This window comes from Micropterus dolomieu, unplaced genomic scaffold, assembly GCF_021292245.1.
Source record: "Micropterus dolomieu isolate WLL.071019.BEF.003 ecotype Adirondacks unplaced genomic scaffold, ASM2129224v1 contig_13429, whole genome shotgun sequence".
Lineage (NCBI taxonomy): Eukaryota > Metazoa > Chordata > Actinopteri > Centrarchiformes > Centrarchidae > Micropterus > Micropterus dolomieu.
In genome coordinates this window covers 1-6,853 of record NW_025742415.1, presented here as the reverse complement: position 1 = coordinate 6,853, position 6,853 = coordinate 1, and the positions used below count along the sequence as shown (strand labels likewise).

The 6,853-nt window shown below is 40.8% G+C and overlaps 1 long non-coding RNA gene across 7 annotated transcripts; it reads left to right on the top strand.

Annotated features, from left to right (window-relative positions):
* Positions 1–1,212: 1,212 nt before the first annotated feature.
* On the top strand, positions 1,213–6,743 carry LOC123966432. 7 transcript variants are annotated; one of them, XR_006823984.1, is made up of 8 exons: positions 1,213–3,346; positions 4,212–4,332; positions 4,488–4,540; positions 4,626–4,685; positions 4,946–5,260; positions 5,377–5,642; positions 5,757–6,121; positions 6,303–6,743. It is a non-coding gene; the product is annotated as an uncharacterized LOC123966432 (long non-coding RNA). The 7 variants fall into 7 exon arrangements; XR_006823982.1 differs by having other exon boundaries at positions 1,214–3,346; positions 4,626–4,681; XR_006823987.1 differs by lacking the exon at positions 4,626–4,685 and having other exon boundaries at positions 1,216–3,346; positions 5,757–5,938; positions 6,030–6,121; positions 6,430–6,743.
* The last annotated feature ends 110 nt before the right edge of the window (positions 6,744–6,853 follow it).

The following is a 6,853-nucleotide window of genomic DNA, read 5'->3' as shown; positions in this document are numbered from 1 at the left end:
TGGGTTCAGGAGGCAGACACCATCTCCACATTTAAGAGTAGGCTTAAGACTTTCCTCTTTGATAAAGCTTATAGTTAGGGCTGGCTCAGGTGAGTCATGAACTATCCCTTAGTTATGCTGCTATAGGCCTAGACTGCTAAGGGATTTCCTATGATGCACTGGATAATAATAATAATAATAATAATAATAATAATAATAATAATAATAATAATAATAATAATAATAATAATAATAATAAAAAAAAGAAAAAAAAAAAGTAGTCTATAGCAACATCACCTTTACTGTCTGTACCTCTGTGTGTATACTGTGTTCTCTCTCTCTCTCCCCCTCCCCCCCTCCGGTCGAGGCAGATGGCCGCCCACCCTGAGCCATGGTTCTGCTCGAGGTTTCTGCCTCTTAAAAGGAAGTTTTTCCTTGCCTCTGTCGCCTAGTGCTTGCTCTTGGTGGGAACTGTTGGGCTTCTGTAAATAACCTCACAGAGTATGGTCTAGACCTGCTCTTTTATGAAAAGTGCTGTGAGATAACTGTTGTTGTGATTTGGCGCTATATAAATAAAATTGAATACCCTGTGGTAACTGAAGTTGGCATTGAAGGTTTTTATGATAAGGGAAAGAACTCCCAGATGGAAATTGGGAAATGCTAACTGGGATGTTTTCCAAAAGATCAGTACAAACAGATTCAGGAAACCAGATAGATGTAAACCTAATCAATAGTTAATGAGAACTGTAATAAAGCCATAAAGCTTTAGAGAACTCAAACTTCATTCTCAGGCTGCATTGATCCTGTATAAAAGGGCCCAAGCAATAGTAAGGAGGACGATTAGAACACAAACGAACATTTTGGAGGTAGTACTATTGGAAGGGAAGTACAGATGTGTGGGGCATGATTAGAAGAAATTGAGATACCAGTGTTGAACACTGGGTACAAAATGGCTGTCAACTTAGAAAAGGCGGAACTTCTTGCACAAACATTTGAAAGGGTTCATAGTTCGTGTAATCTCACAGATGAGGCTAGGCATTGTAGAGATAAAATCTTAATGGAGAATCCCAAAATAACAGAAAAGGGAGGTGTCAGGAGATCCGTTAGATCTACCGTTTAAAATGTTTGAGCTAAGAAGAGCAATTATGAGTGCTCGTCAGACCACTACAGGGAAAGACGATGTATGTTATGGAATGTTGGCACACATGACAGTGCACTGGACACAGTGTTGGGTTTGTTTAATAAAGTTTGGGATGTTGGCCAACTTCCTTTAGCTTGGAAACAAGCAATAATAGTGCCCATTCCAAAACCAGGAAAGATCAGTCAGACCCTTCCAGTTACAGACCTATTGCATTAACCTCACACTTACGCAAAATTATGGAACGACTGGTCACCGAGCGTTTAACATATTTCCTAGAGAGTAAAGCTCTTCTGTACCCGTACCAGAGTGGGTTCCGTAGAGGTCGGAATACAATGGATTCAGTATTGTGCTTAGAATCAGACATCAGGAAAGCACAGACCAACAAAGAAATACTGATAGCTGTATTTTTTGACATTGAAAAAGCATATATGCTATGCTCTAGAAAGAAGGGTTACTTATTAAGTTGAAGTCATTGGGTATTGGTGGTAGAACATATAATTGGGTTATGAACTTTCTATTTGACAGGGAAATACAAGTAAGAGTAGGCGCAGAATACTCCAGTGTGTGTGTATATAAGGTGGAAAATGGAACTCCGCAAGGTAGTGTGTATAGACTTGTAGAATTTGCAGTGGATCAGTGAGAACATCTCCGGTGTCAGCAATGCAGGTGGAAATGGGAGAAATGCCGTTAAGAATCAGGCGAGTAAAGTTAATGTTGGCATAATGGGTTAATCTCCAGGGGCAATGTGATTCTCATCCTGCCAAGAGTCTTTTAACAGACTACTGGGAACACAATGAGACAAATTTCACAAGTTTTGGGTGGATTGGTGATGCAAAGGCAGAAGTCATAGGATTATGACAATTAGATTACAGCCCTACAGTGTCACAGTCTTCCATTCCTCCCTGGTTATTCCCAACACCAAGTGTAGATCTAAACATACAGCAGGAATTGAAGGATATGTCAAAGAAACTTCCAGAATGCAGCATAGAATTACTTTGATTTACATTTTTCAGACTCAGTGTTTATATTCACAGATGGCTCCAAAGATCCTGATACAGGGCGTGCAGGTGCAGCAGTTTATATACCAGCAAGTGAGTCATATATCAAGAAAAGAATATCAGATCATGTCTCAGTGTATACCACAGAGTTGACTGCAATATTACTGGCCCTGCAGTGGATAGAAGAGAGGGAAACAAATAATACTGTTATTGCATCTGCTAGCTTGTCTGCACTAATGAGTATTAAATCTGGCAAATCATCATTTAGATCCAAAATCCTCAATGACATATTCCTTATATTGTACAGGATGGAGCTAAAGGGTTTATCCACATGCTTCCTTTGGGTTCCTGCTCATGTTGGTGTGGAGGGAAATGAGCAGGTGGATATTCTGGCCAAAGGAACACTCAAAATCAAACACGTAGACCTAAAAACCCCATTAACTAAAGATGAATATTGGACATTTATCAGGACCTATGGCAGGAGCATTGGGACAATAGTGAAACTGGAAGGCACCTACATAATGTACAGAGACAGGTTGGTGCCGGAAGGAAGGTGGGCTGGAAACGTAGGGAAGAAAATGTAATCACTCGTCTGAGAACAAGTCTCAACCTTTCGTTATATAAAATAGGTAAGCACCCAACTGGGAAATGTATATATTGTAACCAACTAGAAATGGTTGAACATGTTCAGAGATACACTATCAAGAGGGAACGCCTCTTTCAGTCATTACGAAAGGCAAAACATCATGATATCTCATTGACAGGTGTCTTGGGGAAAACAGCAGCCCAGATATTGTCATATAATTAAGTTTCTTAAAGAAACTGTTAGAAAAAAGAATTTAATTTGTTTTTTGTTTATTTCATTTATTTCCTGTTTAATCTCTCGTTCCACACTCCAGTCAAACTGGTTTGCCAACCGCCATTAAACCCAGAAGAAGAAGTTGTACGTTTCTAACACTAACGTTAGGTGGTAGTAGTAGAAGCTCTCCTTTATTGGTAGTGGAATTTTGGACAAATGGAGGACCACAGCTATTATTTAGCACAAGAGCCGACGGAGGGTGAATCTGCTTCGAAGAAGCGAAAGCGTGATGAAGCCAGACTTATAACGGGAGCGACGCAGGCAGAAATCACGGGTAAACATCGGTGTGGCTTTTCCTAGATGGAAGGGTCTAATGAGGGAAAAATGTTTTCAAAGCGACACCGAAGTTACCGGTTTTCTGATGGACAGGTAAGGTATTCCAACTTTAGCACTGCAAATGAAAATTGTTGTTTGATAATGTTAGCATTAGCCAGAAGCTAGCCATAGACACCGTGAGAAGTGACTTTTCCCTTGTCAGTGGTGTAAAATATGTAGTTGGATAGTTTCATGTGGTTCTTCTCCCTCGCTGTGTTATGGCTTTGCTATGTGGGGATAAATGTGCCGGTTACGTTTGTGAGACAATCAGCTGATTAGCATTATTGACCGCAAAACAGTCAGTTAGCCTACAGCTAACAGCTCATATTAGCCAGCTAAACCTTTACTACCCTGTTAGAAGAAATATGTAACGTTAGTTGGATTGTTATTTCGAAGGTTGTTCTCCAGCGCTTCGGCTTCGTTTAGTGAACAGAAATGTGTCTCTTGTGTTTGTGAGACAATCAGCTGATGATTACAATTAGCTAAAAAACCGTAACATTGCATGTAGCATGGTGGCTCAGATTAGCAAGCTAAATGTTTACTGCCCTGGTGGAAAACATTTATTTTTACTGCTAACAGCATTACGATAACAACACTGTGCTTATCAAGTGACTAATTATGCTTATTGTCAGAATTTACATTAGAAACAACGCATTTGTTTGTATTGCTTCTAGGGTGCATACAAAGGTTACCACAAGCTCAAATTATGGCACTCAGGACATATTTGTGTTATATTATATTGTAGAGCACCCTTGATCCTCACCTGACTATGGCTTTGTAAACTTACCCATGATGTGTTTTATAATGGACTGTGGTACAGGGACATTTTTACACACTCTTGGCTTATGTTTTCCATGTTGTCTGTCAGTGATCATACTTGCACTAGATGTGATAGTTTTTGGGATGTTCAATTTATTAGGCAAGATGAGCAATCCCTACGTAACAACCCTACCTGCAACATCGACTCCCTTGAAGAGAAAACCTTTGCAAGTCCCAGCTCCAGCATTGTCTAGCATTGGTGCTTCTAGTGGAACAGACCGGTAAGTCATGTATAACAATATATTTATTTTGTCCTAATAGCTTTGATTAGAAACATGAACTTTATGATTAGTGTGTTATATTATTTTTGGTCTATATCTACTGTTGAATGAGCATATGTTGGATTTACACAACTTGCTCTGGTTATTCTTTACAGAGATGAGCATCTTGATGTCATGAAGCCACAGAAATTCAGGACCTTGAACAAAGGTAACATGTACACATCGTAACTTTGAGCCCTGTATTGCTTTTCTCCAAATGTTCATAATATATATTTGTAATATGTTTTTTGCAGCTTACATGAGCATTTTTGAGGAGGACTTGGAGGAAAATGTTTTCAATGAACAGTGTGTAGGTAGTACTTCCTAATTACATGTAGTATTTTTCAGTGATATTATTTGAGAACTTGTTTTTATCTGAAAGTTGTCATTATGTAAAGAATTGATTGGGCAGATAAAGCTTCATCTTACTCCCTTGAAAGAGATGATGGACAGAATGGTTTCAGCTCTGATGAAGAGGATCTTCCACCGATTTCTATACAGTGTGTTATTTGTCAGTCTCAATTTGCAGTTGTTTTGTGGTGTTTGTTTACTACAGATTTTTGTACCTCAATAGAATGGGTGGAGCACTGAAGAAAGCGCACTCTCGATGGACTTCCTTGCCTGCACATGAAGACTCTCCTGATGAGCCTTCTCTCCCTGTGATCAAGAACCTGTATTCCCAGAACCACAGAACGTCCTTTGTGAAGATGACATCATAGGTGTCAGAGCCTCCATAGTATACAAGAACTGCTTAAGACAACTGGCTACATTTCTGATCCTGCCTGTGGATAAATGCACTGGCCTTCTGAGGACTGGTGCGCCGTGCAACTCTGTTGCACCCTTTGAGATCAACATCACCACCAAGGGCACAGCAGCTACTATCGACTGGGTAAGTCCAGACAATCACAGAATATCACAACTTTAAATTAGTATAAAATGATAGGTTATACCAGAAGCCAGTGCTGTACATGACAAAAGCAAATGTTTCTTCTGTGGGACTTTTAGATATAATGGACACAGCTTGTGGAGGTGGAATTCCCAGCCTGGCATGAAGTTTGGGATGCAAGCTGGAGATTTTCTCTTGTCCACCAACATTTTGTTGTCTGACAACAGATTGCCCTCTTGTTCAAATTCATGAACATGGGGATGGTGAACAGGAACACTTTCTTCTCCATTCAGGACATTTACTGTGTCAATACAATAAAGGACTTCTGGGAAGAGAAGAACAGAGGATCTTTGTGGCCTTCAAGGGAAAGATGTTGTTGTCCTAGGTGTGTAGTTGATACTTTATTGTAACATAGCTATTGAATACAGTAAGCAATGACAGTATGGAAACAACTAATTACTGTTCTTCTGTTGAATTATATTTTAAAACATTTCAACAGATGGCAGAAATGACTCTTGGTCACTGTGCACAATACTGCACCACCATGGAGAAGCAGCAAACATCATGGAACTCTGTCTTCATGGAGAAGGAGGGTTTCATCCAGACTGGACAAGCTTACATCAGAAATAAAGCTAGTGGAGATCTGCACAGATGCTCATGCCCAGATTGGTGCCCTTATGAGTTAAGTATTCATGTGATATATTGTATGGATGCATGTGTATAACAGCAATATAAATATTATAGTAACATGACATTTTTTACCACTTCATAGAGCCAGACAAAGGCAAATACAAGGCCCTTGGAATTCATCACAGTCTGGACATATGGCATGGTTTGAAGAACCTTGCCAGAAAAATAGCAGCAGTAAGTCTAATAACTGGCTAATGTCGTGAAACAATTTTTAACCATAAAGCTACTATTCTGTACATCAGGGTTATTGATGTGCAGTTGATGGATGACAGTATGGAAGTCTCTCTCACTTCTACACACAGACTATAGTTGAATGCCTGTATGTTACAGTAATATATATTTTTCTCTTTTCAAGGCAGCAAAGATAAAAGGGACAGTCCATCCTCTTCAACTGGCTGAAGGACATAGTCAACCATTTTCAGTGGTGTTGCAAGACTTGCTATATTAAGGACATATTTATAGTGCATTTTTATGTTTTGCAGGCATTATGGGTTGGCATCCTTCACCATGTCTGCAACATTCACACCTGGACTATGGGAAGTTGCAAACACGGGCACCTTGAATCGGATCAAATGCGGGGAAAGATGTGGATCCAGAGAGACTCCCAGTGCCACAAAGCTTTAGTGGATACAGTTCTCAATAAGAGGTGGCAGAAAGATGTTCACAACTATCTGCGATTCAGGTAGTGTGGCTATACTTTTTCACACTGATGTGTATTAGTCTGTGAATGCTCTCGCCCGCCTGCCCGCTCTCTCTCGCCCGCCGGCCTGCCCGCTCTCTCTCGCCCGCCGGCCTGCCCGCTCTCTCTCGCCCGCCGGCCTGCCCGCTCTCTCTCGCCCGCCGGCCTGCCCGCTCTCTCTCGCCCGCCGGCCTGCCCGCTCTCTCTCGCCCGCCGGCCTGCCCGCT